Here is a 23,744-nt window from a genome sequence, read left to right on the forward strand (position 1 = left end):
CAGGAAGCAGCCTACAGGTCACATGACCATCCAGCATGTTTCCAGGTCTGATGAAGGCCTCTACAAGTGTGACATCAGCGGTCATGGAGAGTCTCCATCCAGCTGGATCACTGTCACAGGTGACACACTCACCTGTCTGTGTTTCTGCAGCTTTCAACATTCAGAATAAACTAATTATTATTGTTTGTCTATTTAAGGGAAACGTACGACCACATCTCCATCTACTACCACACTTGTATCTACATCCAACTCTATTCCTACATCAGCCTCTCCCCCGCATCTTGTTCTTCCTGTGTTAATCTCTGTTGGGTCAGTCTGTGTTGTGGTTCTGCTGGTGAGAAAACATAATCACAGAAAACCTGAAGGTGAGTCTCAGACTTCCTGATCTTTCATGTGTGGAATTTCATTTGTTGAATAATTTAAACATTTATTCTGATCATGTTTACATTGTGTGTCTGTGCAAATAACATATACATTTATACAATAAATTATGTTACTGAAAAATTTCAGCAGATCAAGACAAAGCTGCAGGAGAAGATGTCACATACAGTGAAGTCAAAATATCACATCGCCGACAGCAGCCTGTGAAACACAGCAGAGGTAATGTTATGGGAACTTTGGTGGGGGATTAAAGTAAACTTTTTTAACACAATCATGTTAGTTTTTTGTAGACTGATGTAGCCCTTCTTAATGAGAGTGTAAAGTGTGTCGCTATATAGCTAATGCTAGCTAGCTTACATAGCTACAGCCACAGACTGCATGTGAGCAGATAACTGCACACATGTTTAGTAAAAGTGTGACCTGCTTGGGAAAGGGCTTTCCCAGCAGCTTTGATCTGATTTGATTGGCTGCAGAGTGGTTAGATTTGTGTTTTAGGAATGTAAAATCGAGGACATGTAAGAAACTGGAAGCATGTGACCGTTTGCATTTTGAGCACGCTCCAGACGACGAGGAGCTTCTCCTTTTCAAGACGCTTTGTTTTAGTCTAACATTGGATGATGGATCGTGAGTGGGCATTAAAGGTATGGAGAGATAAAATATCGTCATGTGTTTTTCTATCATTCTCTCAGACTGGGTCTTAATGTGATGATTTGTCTTCATTAAATATATTTTTATTAACTCCTGCGTGTAAAACCAAAGCAGCAACTTCCTGTTGCTGAAAGTTAAATGCAGAGTGAAGCAGGTGAGAGTTTGTGGGCTTGTGTTTCGTGTCAGTTAACTTGTGACATGATGAACACACACTGTGGAAACACAGTATCCATCTGTCACCATCACTACAGCAGTTTCTGGTTTCCTTTTTCACACAAAAGCCGACGGTTCCTTTTATTCAGAGGTGTTAAAACGAGAGAAAAAAAGCAAAAACCTGCTGCTCTCTGTAAAAAAGGTGCGATTTGTTTAGACATTACAAATAATAAAGAAAATGTGCAGATTTCATACCTGCTGTAATTTAAATGTGTTTTATTTTGCAGAGATTTCTACAGCTGTAGTTTACTCAGCAGTGAGAGCTGAAGACATCAGTATTGGAGACAAAACCATCAGAAAGAGGAGTCCAAGGTACAACTGCTCTTTAACAGAGACAACCTGTTTCCACACATCATGCTAAGCTAAGCTAACCACATCATTGCTCAGTCTTCGAGCTCAGACTTGTGAGCTCTCTGTGACGAATGATTTCATGTTGTCTAGTTCATTTAAAGAAACATGAGCAGCAAGATGTGAGCTTCGTTAAATTCACCCCTGCTGGTCTTGAAACAATGCTGAACAACAACTATGATATTACGTTTTTATTAAGTTTTAATACATTTTTATACAACAAATATCATCACAGTAATAATAATAATAATAATAATAATAATAATAATAATATATAATCTCTGTGAGCCAAAAGCTCAGAAAGCAGAGTGCTCCAAACACTATCACAGTCTATCTTTATTTGTTGTTGTGTGTGAATGATGTCACAGAGGCAGGGTATTGTTACGGGTCCGAAATTGAGGATGAGAGTAAAACAATGATGGTCCAGAAGAGGTCAATCAAACAATTGATTTTAATGAATGCACGCCGCGTGGAGAGGTGCAAACTGCAAAACAGTTGTACATCTCTGCCCAAAATACACTCTAAATTGCTTTTATAACATCAGGGTATTGTAACGCCCCTTCTTGCGTTTACAAGCACATAATTTGCATGTACAGAACATTCATGTATTTTAAGAATTAACTGCAACATAGAGGTTCCTCCTTGTGGCATACTCTTAAGAATATGGTGATGATCTAAGGCCTTTGAGGTCACCATGGACTGGACATCCTTCCGTCACCTGTAACTAAGCAAACTCAAATACCACAAGAAGCTGAATACATTCAGGCCTTTGCTCAGCTACTATTTTACTATACCAATATACTCAGCATATGAGTTATGATATATATATATTTAACTCAATCATTTTAAAGTAGTTATAACTGCACCTGTAATAAACCTGTTAATATTTGATTAGGATAACCCCTATAATATAAATTATAACATAATGCCAGCAGCTTCAATAAACACTTTGATGAAATGATAATTAATGCAATGATAAGATGATGGTTATGTAAAATAATCCCTGTAATTCCACAATTCCCCTTTTGACGTCTTCCAAAGACGTCACTACACCATTCCCAGGTCCACTACCTTCGCTCTGACCCTCTCTAGCCGCCCCCTGACTCAGCAAATCCGACAACAACCTCATGTCCTCTAGGTGGTCCAGCAATAAAACACCAGCTCCCACTTGAAAACACTTCATGCTTAGGTAATCTCCGCTCCTTTTCTGGGTCCCTCTCTGGTGGAAATCTTCTCCTGTAAGGGATAGAAAACAAACAACCTTTCTCTGCTACACCTTACTAACTTACTGTGTTCATCTCAGGTTCCTGTCATTATTCAAAGTTGGTTCCCAATATCATATCAGGCCAAATCACAAACCCTACTGCCACGTCTACTTTGTTAAGCTCTTCAGCTAGACTCTGTACCGGTTTGCCAATCTGTGTGTACATGTCTCTACACTTTTAATGTCTAAATGCACATCTGGATGTATGTGCACTTGTATGTCTGTCTGCATCTATGAGTCAGTGGTTTTTCAGAAAAAAAAGGCGTTAAAGTGAAGAATGTTTCCTGACTATTAACTCCTGATACTCAAGGAACTTTCCTGTTTGCCGACCTTCCTAGGTTTGGCCTTTTACACTTTTACTAAAAAATTTTAACCGAGCCCAAAGAGATTTTTATTTTACTCCTGTGCTTGACAGGTTAAGCGAAGTTGTTTTTTGTTTTGTTTTGAAATTTTTCCCTTCTGTGTGTGTGTGTGTACATAAGTAAGAATATAATAATCAACCTAAGATCCCTGGTTTGCAAATGATTTTCTGCCCCCGCTGCAGGGCAACATCATGTGGTGGTGAGTCTATGTTGGCTAGTTTAATGCAAATATGTAACAGTTGCTTCATTACATTGCCCACTCAGAGTTGCGCAGTTTCAAAGTATGTGGAGAGTTCAATACACATTTCTTGGCTAATTATTTTCCCAATAAAAGTGAAATCACACATTGCATTTGATTTCACTTATGTATTATCCTGTTCTGGGCTCTATCCATTATATTAACTTTATTTAATCTCAATACTCTTTATGTGTGTGAGCAACGCTTTTAGTCTTATTAAACACAACCCAAGTAAAATGCACACCATCCCCATGTCAGCCTAAATCTCCGCTAAAGAGCACACTTCAAAGTTTTCTATCTGGATTTACGCCTCTTTTGGCCTCAAGCATATACATAACATGCCAAGGTTACTGTTAATGCCCGTTAGACAAGTTTCCATTATCTACAACATTTTGTTTCACCCGGCTCACCCTCACACATTTCCTGTTCACTTATTGCATATTTACCTTTAACACCATTTACCTCAGTAGTTGCTAAGCAGAAACAAAGCAACCTGTGGTCCACCTTTACCCTGTAAAATAAACCCCTGTTATGATTGTGTCTGTAAGCATGTTTTGCATTCATTCATTACACTCCACGCCATTCCTACAAGTTAGGAGCTGTAAAGTTGAAAGCTGCATCAAGTCCAGGCCTTTGGCCTGGCCTATATTTAAATCATGTGTGTTTGTAAGCGCGCATGCAATTCACCTGCTATGTTCTCATCTTCCCTCAACATGTATCACCTGGACACTCTCACCAGTGAAGCTTAAAACCCTCTTGGATAGAACATCAACTCTAAACAAGCACAGTTATGCATTGTGTATAAAATTAACTCAACCTCATGCTAACCTACATAAGTACCTGTCTTAAGGGAGACCTCTGCACAGCTCAGACGCCAGTTGCAAGAGCTCTCTAACATTAGAATCATCAACTGTGACTTATATAGTGTTATGGTACTTTATACTTCACACATTTTTGAACGTTGTTTATATGGGGAGTTCCTCTTTTTGTGTCTATATTTATTAATATGCCTTGTGCACTAAAGCTTCCTGTTTTTCAGTCTGGCTGAGCACTCGTTTGTGAGTATAAACTGGCCTCTACAAGCCTTCATTAGCAGATACACATTACAAATACTTCATATATACAGAGAAAAACCCAATAATCCACATTTCACTATTTTGTTCTTTGGTTCAGATTTGGATTCTGTATTGTTCTTCATTTGTTATTATTTTGTCATAAAATAAATCAACCAAATAACTTAAGCTGTGTGACAGCACCTTGCGTTTACGCCAGGCTGTGAACTGCCCTATATCTACTTGCTACACCCCCTTTTCACCTAGTTTAATTTTTTTCAATCCTAATTTAAACTATTCCTGACTTCCCTCAATGCACACTGTAAAGTGTAAAAGATACAATTAGCTTTCTCCTGGTAAAAGGTCCTACATTATTTTCTCTACCTTTGGAAACATCCTCTATCGAGTTAACCCATTTCATTTTTCAAACTTAGGCCTGATTTCTTCGCCCCCTTTAACGGGTAGCGCATATCCGGTCTGAACACTGTGTTTGGGCAATTTACGAATTGTTGCAGGATTTCTATGTTATGTAAAGTTCCTCTCATCCCTTTTATGCTTCCATTATAACCTGTGTCTAACAAGCTTTTGATCTTCTTTGTAATATAAACAACTAGGTGTATTTGTGCTCTGTTCTTCTCCTTTCTCTCGTCTGATCATCTCAAGTACGTCCTGTACCAAATTTGCTTCCTCTTTTCAAGCCCCACATTTAATTACCAGCTCAAACATATTTGCCCTATATTGCTGTCTCGACGTGTTTCCTGTCAACTTAACAGAGTTATTCTCAGAACTCAGAAAGGTCACGTAGACATTTGCTTAGTAACCCTAAAAGAGCACCTTTCATGTAGCTAATCGCATATATTAACACCCCCTTTTTGTGACACATCTCATGTGTTACAAACTCAAAATCCTTCACTCAAGCTTAGGAAATTAAAAGAAAAAGGTTAGTCCTATCATATTAGGCATACATGCTCCGGCCCTTCAAACCTGTGTTTAAGGAATGAAATCAAATTAATCATCATGTCAAATCTTTTCTTGGCTCCATCCACAGCCTGCATCCTTGAAACGTCCTAGAAACAAAAACCTGTGTGTTAACCAGAACATCACCTTTTATACTCAGTTTTCCACTTATGATCCAACCTGTGTTATAACAGAAAAGTTAAAACAGAACAATTATCAGTCATGTGTCCAACCTTAGTCCAGTCTTTTGTCAGTGTCCAGTCGGTCCAACCTATGGTCTGCCTGGTCCGTCCAGTCACCATCCATTTACACACATTCACTCACACGCATTACCATCAGGTATTGCTGACAGTGGAGACTATCTCGCAAATATTCAGTCTTCACTCTCAGCAACATCAACTCATTTATTTGTTTTACTTTGTTTTTAAGAAAATAGTTCTTTCTGCTTTTAGACTGGATTGGCTCGCGGCAATCCTTTTACTTTGTCAGCGCTGTTATCCACTCTTTTGCAGGCCTGCTTACAACAAAAATGAGAAAAAAGAGAGCTGAGTATTAGCTCATCAAAGTACAAAACAAAATCACCTGACAGGTTTTTCTTTATAAGTGCACTGTTACAAAACCCCTTAAACATGTCCATGTTTATTAACACTCCCTCTTTAAAAATAAAACAACAACCTCAAAAATCTTCAACAATCTTAAATTTCACCCATAGAACACACCCAAAACGTAAAAAAGCTACACCGTTTTGTACACGAGATCCCCCTTTAAGCACTTTACCAAACTCACATTCAACCTTAACATATAAGCACGTTCTCACAATATGTCAACACTAATTTATAAACCTCCTAATCAAATTTGCACCTCTGAACAATCTACCCCTCCTTTAAGGCCTCAATCACACACACACAGCAAGCTCCTCTGTCCACATTCACACGAGCTCTCAAACTTTTGCATACTCAGCCATATCTCAACAATTTAACTTGGCAAAAGAAATACATGTTTAAACTTTATCACATTATTGAATTATTTTCATTTTCTTTCTATACTAATCACTTGTTTTGATCAATCAGTGCAAGAGCACTCCTGAGTCACTCTTATAGACACTTTTCTTTTGTTTTTCCATCTATTTTATGAACCATTCACACCATTCTCTCACTCATACAAGCAGCAAGCAGATCTTCATTGCATATGCTTATGTTCTTAGCCAGGTTTTTAATCAATATCTGTTCATTAAGCTTCAGGAGCTTGTCTTTATAAGGTTAATACATTTTCTGTTTGTGTGTGTATGGGTATATGTTATTTTGCATCTATGACTTCACAGTCTCCCAGACTTCTTCCCAACTCTCCAGTTAAGCAGTCAGTTTTCTTTTCCCCGAGTTACTAACCCACATTTTGATTTCCCACCTTAAATTACCGCCCTCCTGGTCTTCAGCCAGGAGCTGGGGCTTGCTTTTCAGGTTCCTGGACACATCATGCTGTGAACAATTCAACCAGAAACTTGCCTTAACTTATCCATAGATGTTAACCTCTAACTTTCTTCCGACTGCTGCTGTGGAGAGCCGGTCCAAGTCTGCTTTACTCCTGAAAATAACAAAACTAAGACATTTTCATTATTATCACCAGTGGTTAAATAACCCATTTCTCTGTCTCTGGTCAGAAACACCAATTATGCCATGCATGTAAGCGTGTTCTTCCCTGCATTTTATGTTAATTGGGTGTAAACTGCTTCTTCATTAAATTAATTCATTGAGTTTCTCATTGCATTTCTATGTATTCATGTTAATGTACACTACGTGTAAGCTGTTTCTTCATTGCATCCTATATATTCATATTTAATTTATGCATTTCACCACTGAGCTTTAGATTCAAACTATCTCACTTCTGATTCATTTCAAAAATAATCTCACATGTAACAATTTGTATGTGTGTTTTCTATTCATTAAGGTAATGACAATTATTTCTTTCATTATTCTTACCTTTTCTAATGTTTACCTCTTTGTTATGCTGTGGTGGACATCCCTAAACAATTCATGAGTTCAGGTTTCAATTTTCAATCCAATCATCTCCTATCTTCTCGCAGTCAAACTCGTCCAGCTTCATCTCTCACTGGTCCTCTCTGCACAATGTCCTGTTCGGGCTTCAAAGCTCCAGCAAACACAGTCTCAACTCAGCTGTTGTCTTCTTCTCTGTTTCTTTACAGTCTTTCTTTCAGATTCAGTCCCAGCATGGCAAAATATCACTCAATGTCCAGTGCTCTTCAACAATTCTTTATCCCACTGTTCAACTGCCCAGCCTGTATTTTCACAGTACATCTTGCATTACTCTTACATGCTGCTGCTGGTCGTCAGTCGTCATCAGTGTTACTGGATCAGTGGCACTGCCGTTTGCCTGCTGTATTCAAGTCCACGATGTTCTATCGGTCTTCATCAGGCGATTGACTGTCCTTTGAACTTCTTCTCCGCTTCAGGGACAAAGTGAGAGATCCAGCCGCACAATTTCGAGCCAAAAACTGGCTTATTCTCCCAATTCTTTTAATCTACTTTTCTGCTGCTGAACTCAAGGTTGCAAAGTTGAAAGACGCCCACCTGTATTGACACACTAAACCATATAATTAGTATTATATTCATTTTTTCTTAAAGGCTTCATTTGCTTCATGTGCCTAGAGTTAAATCTCTCTCTCTGTGTTCTTTCTGTACACACTCAGTTCCCATATATGGGCATGCACAGTTCCTGTTCACTATTTCCTGTCGCTGCAGCCCCGGTACAGAGAGCAATATTTCCTGTTCCTCAAACTAATCTAACTCCTTTGTTTTTTTTTTGTTTTCTTGAATTAAAAACACTTTCAAACTTTAGCACATCCTACTTTTCATCACACAAGAAATATATTTCACACTCCTTTATTCCATACACACCTTTTAAATGCTCTAACCTCTTTCAGACGCCATAAATCGTCTCACACGCACTGCCTTTCTCTCTCTCAGACTTCCCCTTTTCACTTACTCAGACAAATCACCCAGTCACTCAAATCAAATACTGACAGCATTCACACAATTAAAATCACTCGAAATACGCTTTCATACGAGTATTTTAAACATGCCTTTCATAATCAGAAAGAGCAAGTCAAAAGAAAAAAGAAAAAGAAAACTGAAACCTCTCATCGTCTCACACCCCGCTTCTCCACACACATCACCATTCTTTAGGTCAGTTTTGTAGCATCAGTCACACAATCATTACACAATACCCTGAATCCAACATGTGTATTTACACAAACTGTTATAAAATGTTGGTCAAAAAACACGGTGTGATTACAAAGAGTCAATAAAACATGAGTCCTATTACTCTCAACAAGTATTACGTCGTTCAAGGACGTGTAAAGCAAAACCCATACTCCAATTCTACATGTATCATAAAGTAGTCATCATAATTTAACAACCGTAATGCCAACAAAGTAGAAATAAAAGCAATTCTTCCCTTAAAACACCAATATAAGTCGTCCTTAACCCAGTCTCTGCAGTCAGTCATTAGTTCCTCATTAGTAAACAGGAAATGTCAGTCTAAATAAGTCGCAGGCATCTCATTTACATAGACACAGACACACTCTCAAAATAACCAGCCTGCTGCAGTGCCCGTGGCAGACAGAGCCTATATACAAACATAGAAATTATAACACAGAGACGTCTGATAAATTAAATAATATTTACAAGGCCTTAAATTGCACAACCTACATAATTTAGACAAAATTTGAATTAACCCTCCAAGGGACAAACTCCAAGTTTTTGATAATCAATGACAGTCTCAGTTCCAAACTGTATCTGCTCTAATACCTAAATATCCTAAGTAAATTTAAAAGCGTCCAACGCCCAAGCTCCAAGCTTTACTGCCCAAAAAAGTGCATGAACCGTTCCAAACGGTAAAGTGGTCCAACCACTAGCTATTTTGGAGTTTCCCAAGTACTCCACGATCGCCAATCGGACTATCCCGTCCAACGGAAAATCCTGAGCGTCCTCAAGAAGTTTGGAGCGTCACCTCCGAGAAATGCACTTCCTGGAACATCCCACAGTTCCGTTCTACATTAATTTAATTATGTTTTTTAAAGACATCCTATGAAACCACCAAACCAACTTTATTGATGTCCAAGCCCAGCTTTCTATTCAATTATAACTGTATGACCATATACAGATTTCAAATGACCTATATCCTAAATTCAGTAGTCCAACTACTTTAAATTCTCTTTCCTTAGCAGTCCAACTGCATTTCCTTTAATCAGTACTGTCACTTAACCTTACATTATCATTACTTCAACTTCAATTCTCATGAGATTTTCACCAAAATCAAAACAGACCTTTGCCAGTAATTTTCAGTGAGTAGACTTTCAATTTTGTCAGAACCAATTCAGCACTGTTTGGAAATAATTCAACAGGTAGTGCCTTACCTTTGAATAAGCCGGCTTATGTCCACTCACTTCGACCACTGACTCGTGTCTGCCTGTTTGAGCACCTTGGACCCTCTCAGTCTCAACCTCCAACTTTTCTCCCTCAACCGGCCAATGCACCAAATGTTACGGGTCCGAAATTGAGGATGAGAGTAAAACAATGATGGTCCAGAAGAGGTCAATCAAACAATTGATTTTAATGAATGCACGCCGCGTGGAGAGGTGCAAACTGCAAAACAGTTGTACATCTCTGCCCAAAATACACTCTAAATTGCTTTTATAACATCAGGGTATTGTAACGCCCCTTCTTGCGTTTACAAGCACATAATTTGCATGTACAGAACATTCATGTATTTTAAGAATTAACTGCAACATAGAGGTTCCTCCTTGTGGCATACTCTTAAGAATATGGTGATGATCTAAGGCCTTTGAGGTCACCATGGGCTGGACATCCTTCCGTCACCTGTAACTAAGCAAACTCAAATACCACAAGAAGCTGAATACATTCAGGCCTTTGCTCAGCTACTATTTTACTATACCAATATACTCAGCATATGAGTTATGATATATATATATTTAACTCAATCATTTTAAAGTAGTTATAACTGCACCTGTAATAAACCTGTTAATATTTGATTAGGATAACCCCTATAATATAAATTATAACATAATGCCAGCAGCTTCAATAAACACTTTGATGAAATGATAATTAATGCAATGATAAGATGATGGTTATGTAAAATAATCCCTGTAATTCCACAGTATCAATATGTCGTTTCTCAATTCTCAAGTACGCGAGTACGTACTCGCGTTCTCGGCTAATACGTATTGGCCAAGAACGCATGGGAGTACGGACTCGCCGAGAACGCGCGCACGGACTCGCGATATGTACAATTGGAACACCAGCGTACGTGATGATGTCACAGGTCCGGAGTTTTTACTGCCGTCCCCTCCTAATTTAACTGTGAGTAACATGTTATGAAGCTTAACTTTAATCACAGCCAAACCGGTTTACTCAGGAACAAATCAAACACTGAAATAAACCAAACATTAACATTTAGAAGTGATCTAAGTGACTTATATATCATTTTAACCTCAGTAGTGAAACCACTATTAATAAAAATAGTGTACATGTACATACGTGTACATACCTTAATAAAAACAAGCAGGTGAGATGTTAGAACGCTTTTATTTTTATTTTAGTGGACACTCAATACTATAGACAGCTGCTAGGGTTTCTTTAACCTGAGTAGTGAAAACGATGTGCCGGGAGTCCGCTGTTCTCGCCGGCTCTAATAATCCTCGACCTCGCTGTCTGCTATGGAGCTGGTGGGTCACAGACGTCTCCGAAAACGTCGGAGCATGTTTGGAAATATATGATATCTTGATAAATCGAGCAGATATTTGAAGTTTACACAGCTACATTCTCGCTTGAAAATAACTTAAAAGTTTATTTTGTGACCCTGAAAGAGTAATATTTAAAAGTTTTTAGCCCCGCTCGTCCGCCATTGCCGCGTTTGAGTTTTGGACGAAATGCATTCTGGGATATTTTGCTGTACCAAGTCCACACGAGTCACCACCGATGCATGCTCGATAAAACGGGCGGAGCGAGAACACATCCGGGACTTTTTCGCGTTCTCGGCTTGATGCGTACTTCGAATTGGAACAGTACTTGGTCTCCGACTGATGACGTATCACGAGTACACGAGAACGCAAGTACGCACAAGTACGCATATTGAGAAAGCCCCAATATGTCCATCTCAACCATTAAAGCCCCACCCACATGCTGTTTAATCAAACAATCAGAAGAGAGTTTTGATTAAAGGGACAGGAGTGAACACAGTTGGCATCAGACTGAGGCTGCACTAAGGCCCCATGTAAAGAAGGATTATACTGAACTGTGAATCATACAAAGCTACTGTAGTAGAAAAGAAAAACATGCAGCTGGAAATTGGCAGAAAATGTCCACTTCAAATGTAGAAATACAGCATCTGTTATGTAATATCAGATTAAAGATACCCAAACTTACAGCGATGTTCAAAATTTATTGGATATCATTTTTGTAGTTTTGCATCAATGCACCAACACAGCAAGTTTACAATCAAATAATCAAGATGTGATTGAGGTGCAAACTTTCAACTTTACTATTGCATTAATTGTTTAGGAATCAGTACAAGTGAGGTAGGCCATCAACAGTCTGAAGACAACATGGACAAGAGCCAAAAGCCTCCATAAATGATATAAATGACTTTCTTGGCCTTTTCTGGGGGAAATGTAGTAACGGAGTAGAGAAGGTGGTGCAACAAGGTCTCTGAGTTGGTAAAAATAAGGTGGATTGCTGTGAATATCTTATATCAGAAGGTCAACCCCAACCAACATCTGAATTGGACTACAATTTTATTTAAATGGAAGCTCTGTGATTTGTATCTGAGCTGGTTCCCAGTAAAGTCTGAACTGGGACTGTGTGTGATGCAGAGAGGTGGAGATTGGAGGTCTTGATTGAATTACAAAGCTTGTAATCATGTTTCCTGTTGTTTGAACTGTGTGTGTTTGTGTTCAGACTTTAAACCAGAGCCAGACGTCGTCTACTCTTCACTGAAGTAGTCCACCAGTCCAACCACTGACATCCAGCTGCTGGTCTCTAACTGGTCCCCCCAGCACCTCAGACCAGAGGACATCCACATTGAATTTTACATGTCTTAAGTCTTTTTTCTCACTGAGAAAACCCATAGACCCATAGACTCAAAAATCGCATCATGGATTTTTTAAAGTGTCCTTTAATAAGGAATCACAGCTTCATGGTTTTATAAAAATGTTTCAAGTCTTAAAAAAATTATGGTTTTTATGTGTTATGGCTCTTTTGTAGAAGTGAAACGAGTTAAACAACTCAAAAAATACATACAACACATTTTAACTGGAATTTAAAAATGTATTTTGCAGCAAATCCACAGTAGGAAAATAAACATGTGATTTGTATTTTTTTTGGGGGGGGGGTTCCCATGGCAACCACCTTGCTTCTGAGGGTTTGTTCTCACTTGTTTTCAGCATCGATGCAGACGCTGTGCCTTCCTGATCTGTCACATCTGGTTTCATTATGATTCAATTATGATTATATTACTGTCAAATTTCAGACAAAGCTGCTGAAGATGATTCACATACACTGATATTAAAGTATCACATACCAACAGCAGACAGTCAAACAAAGCAGAAGTAATTTGGGGGACCCCAGGGTGAAGTGTGAACCGTATGTTCACTTCATTCAAACATGGAGATTTGAATCTCTCTGTTTTGAATCTCCACTGCTTTTTCCAGCCTTAACATTTTTAGCAACATCATGTTTGTCTTTATTGCCAACAGCGATTCAGTTTTGATGAAAGGATGTAGTGCTAATTTATTAGCTAGTGTCAGATAGTTTGGTTATCAAGCTGCTCCCATAGACTGTAAGGGGTCAACAGAAAGAACCAAATACCCCCAAAGCACAAACATGAGTGAACCATTGGCTGAGGTGAAGCCTAACAGACGGTTGGCAGTTACAGCAGCCTGTGTCCATCCACCTCTCAGTCAAAGAGGCCACGCCCCTAATAATGCAAACTTTCGGCCTTATTAACATTTGAACAGGTGAGTTATAAAGGCATTCACCTCATGCACACTTCGTATGAAGGGGACTGTTAGCTATAGAGACCAAATATATTTTTAAGAGCAGGTTGTATAAATTTTTATTTCTGCTGTAAAGTTGAACATGTTCACATGAGTGTCTGTGGAGAGTGACTGACTTTATAAATCTCAAGTGGACATTAGAGGAACTGCAGCGTTTGCTGCTCTTGGTTTGTTCAGTGTTGTAGTGGGAGGAGTCAGAGACACTGAGTTGGATGAAATTGAGATTTAATGTTAAATTAGATTAAGATTAATTTTGTCATAGAAGCAAAAGTAGCTGAATTTAAGAAACAGGAAGCCTGTGATGATGTGTAAAATAAACCCAGTTTGGATTATGAGTAAATGATTTTACATTTAACAGCATGATGGTATCAGTCAAATATATATTAGTCTGTCTGTAGATTTTCACACCATGCTAAGTTCTGTGTGTTTGTCGTCTGTGGTTAACACTAACGAGTCTGCAACTGTTTCTGAGAAAAAAAGAAGCTTCATCTACGTGTGTTTCAACACAGAGGTGTTAATTTTAAATAGAGGAAGAAACACGTGAGTTACTTGTAAGAGCATTTCTGTAAACTCAGACAGATCAAGGCTGTTATCATATTTACTAAATATGAAAATATATTTAATTATTGGTGTCAATGAAGCACATTTCCTGCTGTATTATTCACAGTTTTCCTTTTAACATTCAGTCTTTCATATTTATGACACCAGCATCTTACATTCCTTTTGTCTCACTATCTAAATTCTGAGCCCACCTCTGATGAAGTTCATATTTTAATAGTGACGGCCTGTTAGTCTGATTGGCTAACATGTGAGCTGACTTTAATATTCTGTTAGTGCAAATAACCAACATTCAGCTGCTGTGAGGAACTGAATGCAGATCATTCAGTTTCTCCTTTATCAGGTCTGTTTATCTCACATTTGACTTCATGTTGAACTGTTTTAAACTTTCAGAATAACCTGAACAGTAACTGAAAACACTCTGAGTGTTTTTATATAAAGATTTGTGAGTGGCAGCAGTTTCAGGTCTGTTATCAGCTGTTCTGTCTGCAGTGACGTCCTCTGTGTGTGTTTTACTGTGCAGAGACTGATCCAGCTGCAGTTTACTCAGCAGTGAGAACTGAAGACGTCACTTATGGAAAAATCATCAAAGACAAGAACAAACGATCACAGATAAGAGGTAAAGCTGCTCTTCTTCACTTCGGCATGAAAACGTCCTGAGGATGTTCACGTGCTTTTTATCCTTCTGTGTGTTCTTCAGAGGTCGCACAACTTCAGCTCACACATAAGTTATTAAAAGGATGAGTTAGTTGTTAATATGAGTTATATAAAGAAGAAGAAGGCTGAACAAAACAAAGTGTTCTCAGCCTCCTGAACTGTCCAATAACGCAGTGAAACATTTTAAAATCTTTTACTTCTTTTAACTTCTGCAAACTGAGTTCAGTGAAACCACAGCAGAAGCTTCCTGTTGTTGGATGCAGTCAGACTGAATCTGAGGACACTGACGAGAACATGTCGGCTTTCTTCCTTGTGGTTAGTGTGTCAGCACTGAAAGAAGATGGCGTCACAGCTGGAGGCCAAACCAGGAGACGGACTCACAGACACAGATGGAGGCACTGATAAACATGATAACAAAATATACAACTTGAGACTCAATCCATGCAAACGTGAACTATGAAATAAACAGGAAATACTATGAAGCAGGTTTCACTTGAACACTGTGACTTGGGGCAAACGGGTAGTTAGACTGAGGGGTTGGACCAGGAGGCTCAGAGTTACAGTAATGGGAGGAGACGAGGTTCAAAAGGGGTTTGGATGCAGTTCAGGTGAGTGAAAACGAGGTCGTGAAATGTCTTACTTGTTGCAGGTGGATTGATGGCGTGGAGAGGGTAAGTGATCCAGGTGAGCAGAGATAAATCTAGACGGAGGAGATCGAGGAAGGTGAGTGAAGTGAGCATAAGGAGTGACCAAGAAGCTGCCAAGAAGACCAGCATCCTAATGAAGGTGAGTAATGATCAGCGAGGTGACCAGGTGGATTACTGTAAACAGAGAGAGCACAAGATGAGCAAAGTTTCACGAGAGCTGTGGCGGCCCACACTAACAGAGGTTAGAGGAAGATCTGGCAAAGAACCGTCGCAAGCGCTGGTCTTAAGTACCGACAGCATGACTGCCAACAGGTGTGGACTGCACGCTGGATTGCGGTGACTCCGCCCAGAGGTGGAACCACTGGCTCTTTGGAAAAATACCTGCACTCACCGACCGATGCATCATTATAAATACTGTTTAAACACAGCTGTAACCTGCAGTTAGTGTATAAAAATGTGTGAACAAGAAATTGTCTTCTTCGTCTGAATAAAAAATATTTAAGGATAAAACCCCGATGAGAAGTTTCCACATAACTAAAGCTGCTTCTGTCACACTGAGGATGGACTGAGGTGCTGCACCAATATCAGATTAAATTATTGTGAACTATGAATTCTGCAAAGCTGCTCTGGACAGAGAGGCTGCAGACTCTGCTGGTGCTTCCTGTGTTTAAGTCTCACAGCTCGGCCTGTTGAGGGGGAGACAAGAGAGACATAAGCTGATGGTCTCTGTGGGTTAAAGGTTTGGGTTTTGTTTATTTCATCCATGTCTCACAGCTAAAGTTTGTGGATTGTGGAAGTGCTGTGATGTGTCACTGAGACTGTTTCCAGTAAAGTCTAACCTGAAACTTTGCTTTTCACTCTTACCCACTTAGGCCTTATTACCTACTCGGTCGGCTCAGCACAAAGCCACTATTTTATTTTATTTTTTTACAGTTTTTCATTAGGTCGTAGTTCCTGGCACCAGGTACTTAGAATAGAATAGAATAGAATAATCCTTGAATTGTCCCACAAGGGGAAATTTGGTTGTATCAGCAGCAAAAACACACATATACAAACAGAACAGGACACAGAACAGAAGCACAATTTTTACATATTTACATCACGGACAATAGTTACCAGAGCAGAGTACAGTACAGTTGTTTAAATTAGCGTACACATAGTGTGCAAACATAGCAGGATACTGAAAGATGTTTAAATAGTTAAGAATATTTAGAATAATTAGAAAAGTGCAGATTGTTTATTGTACCTGTGCATTAAAAAGTAGACATGTAACTTTCAATAAGTTAGTGTATATATAAGCTGAGAAAAGCAATGTGCAGTTATAACAGTAGAAGTTGTTACAGCGCTGATGTAGACATCTGTGTTTGGTGGGAGCAGTTCTGATTGTACAGTCTGACAGCTGCAGGGAGGAAGGACCTGCGGAAACACTCCTTCATGCATCTAGGATGCAGCAGTCTGTCACTGAAGGAGCTCTGCAGTTCAGCAACATTTACATGCATGGGGTGGGAGACTTTGTCCATCAGAGATGTTATTTTGGCCAGAGTCCTTCTGTCTCCCACCACCTGCACTGGGTCCAGGGTGCATCCCAGAGCAGAGCTGGCCTTCCTGATGAGTTTATCCAACCTCTTCCTCTCAGCTGCCGATAAACCGCTGCTCCAACATACCACACTGTAAAAAATGACAGATGCCACCACAGAGTCATAGAAGGTCTTTAAAAGCGCTCCCTGTACTCCAAATGACCTCAGCCGCCTCAGCAGGTAGAGTCTGCTCTGACCCTTCCTGTAAAGAGCATCAGTGTTGTGGCTCCAGACCAGTTTATTATTCAAGTGAACACCCAGGTACCTATAAGAGTCCACTATCTCAATGTCCACTCCCTGGATGTTCACCGGTGTCAGTGTGGTGGGTCTGCGTCTCTGGAAGTCCACCACCAACTCCTTGGTTTTCCCGGCGTTGATCAGCAGGTGGTTCTGCTGACACCAGTCCACAAAGTCCAGAGTCCACTGTCTGTACTCTGAGTCGTCCTCACCCGTGATGAGGCCGACTATGGCAGAGTCGTCAGAGAACTTCTGTAGGTGGCAGCGTGGGGAGTTGATGGAGAAGTCTGCAGTGTAGAGGGTGAAGAGGAACGGTGCCAGCACAGTTCCCTGTGGGGCCCCCGTACTGCAGACCAGCGTGTCAGAGACACAGCCCTGTGTCCTCACATACTGTGGACGTTCTGTGAGGTAGTCCAGTATCCACTGGGACATGTGGTGGTCCACTCCTGATAGCTCCAGCTTGTCTCTCAGAAGTCGTGGCTGGATGGTGTTGAAAGCACTGGAGAAATCGAAGAACATGATCCTCACAGTGCTTCCAGGCTTCTCCAGGTGAGTCAGAGCTCGGTGCAGGAGGTAGATGATGGTGTCCTCCACCCCGATGCCAGGCTGGTAAGCAAACTGCAGCGGATCCAATGAAGACCTCACCAGGGGGCGCAGATGGTTTAGAACCAACCTCTCAAGGATCTTCATCAGATGTGATGTCAGGGCTACCGGCCTGTAGCTGCTGAGGTCCTTGGGATGGGAGGTCTTTGGTACCGGTACCACACAGGAGGTCTTCCACAGCTGTGGTACTTTCCCCAGTGACAGGCTCAGGTTGAACAGATAACCTAGGATGCCACACAGTTCATCTGCGCAGCATCTCAGGATCCTGGAGCTGATCCCATCTGGACCTGCAGCCTTCCGCACCTTGATCTTGCGAAGCTCATTCCTCACTTGAAGTGCTGAGATAGAAAGAGTGGATTTTGGGGGAGGGGGTGTATGTTGGAGTCCACAGAAGCCGGTAGTGATGCGCGAATCATGAACGAATCGTTCAATACTCGAGAGTCACTTTACTGACTCGTGAATCATGATTCACAAGCGCAACTGACTCACTGACTCATCCCTGTTGCTGTTAGCAAACTAATTTCATTAGTAGAAATATATCTAGCTTATAATTCAAATTGTGAAGAAAAACACAACATCCAGTATCTTAAGAAAAACATTTCTGCTCTGAACTGGAAGAAAAAACCCTGAGTAGAAGCTCACATCAAGACAATAGCTCCTCGGTTCACAGTAGCATCGCTCTGCTAACATGCTAACAGCACATTTGAGCTACTCACCCCCTCCCTTCCTGCGCTGAATCGTAGGGGAAGCAAATCACTCATGACTCACTAACCCCCTCCCTCCTGTGCTGAATCATAGAGCAAACGAATCACTCACTCACTCACCCCCTTGTCGCTACCCGATCCGTACCGGAAACCTGATCGGTACCCCGCATGCGCAAATCTTACGTCACTTCCTCTCTTTGCCAGCATTGCGACATTCAATATATTTGAATGGTACAGTTAGCGCCCAGTTAGCTCCTAGCATTTCTCAACAGCTCTGCCTCCTTTTCGACTACTGGGACATTTAAACAATGGATAATCCGTATACAAACAAATTCATGCTTTTCTCCTCAACAGACACCGTCCCCCGATTGAACAAAAGCTCCGTAAAATAATAAGAATGGCGCCTAATTACAGACTTAATAATACAGACTTTGTAATAGGTCACGTGAAGATTCATCAGCCAGATTAAGTGTTTACTGACAATTGACAGTGATAGCGGACATCATCATCACTATTCCAATCAATCCTCTCCACACAGACAAGCATAAACACACTCGACTATCGCTAAATCAAATTTAACACGCATTTGAAATGACGCTAATTCAGTTTATAACAGGGTTCATTCGCTCGGTCAGCAGGTGGCGGTATCCTCGTACACTGGGGAGTAAACTGCCATTAAACGAACAGAAGAAGAAGAAAACATTGCACATGCGCGGTACGGATCGGGTAGACCCGATTTGTACGGTCGGACTGTGCACATGCGCAGTAAGGATCGGGGAGTCCTGATCCGTAACTATCTTTTTATTTTTCGTTTTTGTCTACATTGTACTGAAATGCTTCATTATTGCAAACATTTGAAGATATACTTATTATTCTTAACATCTTAACAGATACTCTGACCCGTAACTATCGTAAAACGCTTCGACCGGAAGTAGACACCTTTCGCGCATGCGGGGTACCGATCGGGTTTCCGGTACAGATCGGGTAGTGACACCCCTCCCTCCTGGCTCGCAGCTACTTCTTCTTCTTCTTGGTTGGCAACCAATGTTAAGGCGCACTACCGCCCCCTCGCTCACAGCTCAGTGGACATTTAGATGAGAAAATATATATTTGACACATGTAAGGAAAATACTAATAAAATAAAAATAAACAAAAGAAATGTTCCCTTTAGAAATTCTTTTGCTCTTTTTTGCTATATAAAATAGTTGTTTTCTTTAAGAATCACTCATCTTAGCAGTAGGATTTACATTAAAAGAGAAACAAATTAAGTTTGAGTGAAAATGTAAATTTTTTGCACTCTCTGGTCAACTGACTCAGTGACTCAAATGACTCAAAAAACCCGATTCACTTTAGTGAGTGACTCATTAAAACTCGATTCAGTAAAAAGAATCAAATTTACCATCACTAGAAGCCGGGGGTGGCTGTAATGACTGGGAGCTGGGAGGTGTGAAGTCCTGAGATGAAGGACAGGCAGTCCCTGAAGATGAAGGAGATTGCAGCAGGGTGGACGATGCTGTGGGAGGGGTGGGTGGTTGATCAAACCTATTAAAATATTTATTTAGGTCATTCACCCACCTCAAGTCTCCTGCAGCCTGGGGGGTTGGTTTTTGTCCTGAGATTGTCTTTAGGCTGTTCCAAACCCCTCTGATGTTGTCCTGTTGCAGCTGCTCTTCCATCTTCCTCCTGTAGTTTTCCTTTCCTCGCCTTATCTTCCATTTCAGCTTCTTAACGACAACTTAATGACTGTGTTTGCTATCTTTTAGGGGAACACACCACCACACCTCCACCTACATCCACCTCTGCTCCTGTTCTTTCTGTGTTGTCATCTGTTGGATCAGTCTACTGGTGTTACTGGTTCTTCTGGTGAGACAAGATGTTGACAGGAAACCTGAAGGTGAGACTCAGACTTTTGTAATTTTACAGCATTTTTGGGGGGAATTCAAATGAGGCTTGACTAGATTCCCTTATAACCACATGTGGTCGTGAACAGGGACTACAGGTCCCCCTGATATGAACCAGTCTGGATATGTTGAGCTTATTTTCAGCTCTGTTAGCATCTGTGATGCTGGATGGCATCGGTTGCATCTATTTAGCTAAGTGTCACATGGCCGTTAAGTTATTAACCTTTGGTATCTTAAACCACTTTTGAGCCACATCTGGATCACGGAGTGTTTGGCAGTGCAGTAGCCGCACAGATGAGGCCCAGATGTGGTTCACAAACAAGTGGTTGAGATGAGACACATAAAGAGACCAAAGATCATCAAATTTGTGTTTTCAGCCTCTCAAACTGTCCTTTATTTAAAGCTTCATTTCTAACGTTCTGCATGTTAAACACAGCAGCAACATCCTGCTGACGACCGCAGTTAGTCTGATGCTGGTTAGAGTTCTCACTGCTGCATGTTTTTCGAGCTTGTGGTGAGGCGTCTCAGGCTGCACTGAAAGAAGATGGCAGCTTTTTGGACGCCACCTTCCTGTTCACACAAACACCTCGCCGTTCTGTCCGTCACAAAGTGACAGGTGGGAAAAAAAAAAGCTGTGAGGAGCTGCTGCAGCTCTTTAAACCCATTAGTCATGTCTTTACGATGCAGCTTCACGTTTGTTCGCTTTCGCTGCACGGACTCCATTGATTCTTTTAAGAAACAGCTGAAGACATTTTTATTTAGAAAAGCATTTGATTAATTTCCTCTTATGCTGTTTTTAGTTTTATTGTTTTACATTGTTTTATTTACTGTTATATTGTTTTTATATTCCCATTTCCTGTGTTGTAAAGCAGTTTGTGATTTTTATCTGTGAAAAGCGCTATATAAACAAATTTTACTTACTTTACTTACTTACGTACTGTGGTGCTGTTGTTAAGTACCTTATCCTTCATGCTAATATGTCAACTACTAACATGGTGCATAACAACTACACAACATAATAACTACGCTGTGGAAACACAGTGTGTGTTTGTCACACCACTCTAATTTCTCAACATCTGCAACACAGTGAACATGACGTTTTAACACATTTTAACAACAGTGGAAGCTTCTGGTCACAACAGAGGCTGTGTGTGTTTGATACAAAAGCTCGCTGTTGTCAGAAAACCAGCTGCTCTTTCAAAAGACACTTACTGCCATCATGACGCAACATTACCATTTTTATTTTTGTTTTTGTCGCTGCAAGTTCTTTTAATGTAATTTTTGCAAAGCCAAGGAAAACATGATCTAGGGCAAACTAATTGCACAAGATGCAAGTACAACTCCTCCAGTTTCATATGCAAAAAAATATAAATAAAAATATTCTGCTAGCTTACGTGGTTCCAGTTCTACAGGGATTTAAAAATAGCTACTCAAAATGGAGCATGCCCGCTCCCACCGGTCTTAATGAAACAGGATAGTTAAAAACTATGGTGGGCCCACGCATACTCGGTCTCTACAGTTCTGGGCTGGGTTGTCCTGTGGCCTTAAACTAAATGTCCGCTTCACTTGTAATCATTGAAGTCTTCAATCACGTGTAAGCTTGTAATCATGTTTCCTGTTGTTTGAACTGTGTGTGTTTGTGTTCAGAGTTTAAACCAGAGCCAGACGTCGTCTACTCTTCACTGAAGTAGTCCACCAGTCCAACCACTGACATCCAGCTGCTGGTCTCTAACTGGTCCCCCAGTACCTCAGACCAGAGGACATCCACATATAATACATGTCTTCTTCCCTAATTAGTCTCATAGAAGTTAAAACTTTTATCCTGTTTTTTGTTCCTGTAAAATAGACATTAGAAATAAATCTGTATCAAATAAAATATAATTGAATATGTTTCCATTGAATAGAATCTAACACCAACTTTCAGTTGATTAGTTGTTTCCATTAAATGTGATGTCTTTTCTCTTTTGGCTGACTGCCAGCCTCCAGTCTTTCATTAATTTCTCTCTTTAAACCCTTTGGATTTTATGCTTTTGCCTTTTGGTAAAAGCAGCATTTTAAAATTCTTACATTAAAAAAGTCATCTGTTATTAAAATGCTGCGTCCTCTGGAGTTTTACTGTTTTCTATATTTTATTTTTCTTTGTTGGACACTATGTTTGCTCCCACAGCAGGGATTTAATTTGTCTGTAGTTCCCATAAGTTGCCAGTTGGAAAATTGGACTTGTTCCAGGTTAACGAACCAATACATGAATTACACTTTATTTATTATCTATCAAAAAAAAAGGGAAACAAACTGCTGAACTGTAGAAATTTTCAAGTGCAGAGTGTGTTTTTATCACGGGAACTTTGAAGGGTTTTTTTGTGACACAGGAGAATAAAATTGGTGCTGTAACATGAAAATGGAGAGCAGAAGGGAGAAAGTAGATTCATGAACATGTGACTCGTGATTCAGCTCAGAGCTCCTCCTGCTAACCCTCTCAGTGAAGCTTGAAATGAATAACATTTGAAATCTGCTGCCTTCTATTGGTAATACTGGGTGTTACAACACAGCAGCTTCTTTATATATGACAGCAGTTTAACCTTTTAATGTCCACTTGGTGACCACTTAGGGGTGGGGTTAGGATTAGGTTGCATTTTAAACACATGGTAATTGTAATGGAGACCAGAAGTTCCATTACAATTACTTGTATGTTTATTAATCGACTGACTGACTGGGAATTAAATTAAATAATTATTAATTAATTAAAAAAATTATTAAAAACTATATAATAAAGAAAAACATACATTTGTGGTTAGGGATTCTTTATTAGGTTTATTTGAGTTAGTATTTAAGTGACTGCTTGTGAAAGGTGAAGAGACAGGGGCCATCCTACCTGTGTCAGGAAAAGAAGCAGAGTTAGAGCTGTTCACATTTAATCATTTGTCTGTAACCTAAATTCTTTGTATATGTAAAAAGAGAGAGGTGTTAACAGTTCTCACCTTTCCTGGTTGCTTCTTTTGCAGGATGTGATGCAAAAGAGTCAAAGCAGCTCAATCACCTGCTTATGAGCTCCTGGAGCAAACCAATGTCCCAGGCTACGGGAGTGTGGTTAAGGTGTTTTAATGGGTATAGAAGTGGTTGAAGCTTATAGGTTATTGAGTTATTTATAGGACTTGTTATGAATCTAATTATGTCTATGATGTGTTACATTGGGGCTGGATGTTTTCTCATGGGGACGTTTATGTTTTCATTTGGTTTGCTGACCCCCAGACTTGGGCTATTCCAGACGCTCACCTAAATCAGGTAGAGTATAAAAGGAAGCCATTTGC

The 23,744-nt window shown here is 40.1% G+C and overlaps 2 long non-coding RNA genes across 3 annotated transcripts; one reads left to right on the forward strand and one right to left on the reverse strand.

Moving 5' to 3' along the window:
• The first annotated feature begins 319 nt into the window (after positions 1-319).
• On the forward strand, positions 320-14,725 carry LOC112846084 (uncharacterized). The gene is made up of 3 exons (XR_003218904.1): positions 320-365; positions 511-600; positions 14,634-14,725. It is a non-coding gene; the product is annotated as an uncharacterized LOC112846084 (long non-coding RNA).
• A 42-nt stretch (positions 14,726-14,767) lies between these two features.
• LOC109197632 (uncharacterized) lies at positions 14,768-15,864 on the reverse strand. Of its 2 annotated transcripts, XR_002058730.2 has the most exons (3): positions 15,706-15,863; positions 15,408-15,588; positions 14,768-15,165 (listed from the first exon to the last, which is right to left on the reverse strand). It is a non-coding gene; the product is annotated as an uncharacterized LOC109197632 (long non-coding RNA). The 2 variants fall into 2 exon arrangements; XR_002058729.2 differs by having other exon boundaries at positions 14,945-15,165; positions 15,408-15,864.
• Between the last annotated feature and the right edge of the window lie 7,880 nt (positions 15,865-23,744).

This window comes from Oreochromis niloticus, linkage group LG3 (genome assembly GCF_001858045.2).
Source record: "Oreochromis niloticus isolate F11D_XX linkage group LG3, O_niloticus_UMD_NMBU, whole genome shotgun sequence".
In the NCBI taxonomy this organism is placed as follows: Eukaryota; Metazoa; Chordata; class Actinopteri; order Cichliformes; family Cichlidae; genus Oreochromis; species Oreochromis niloticus.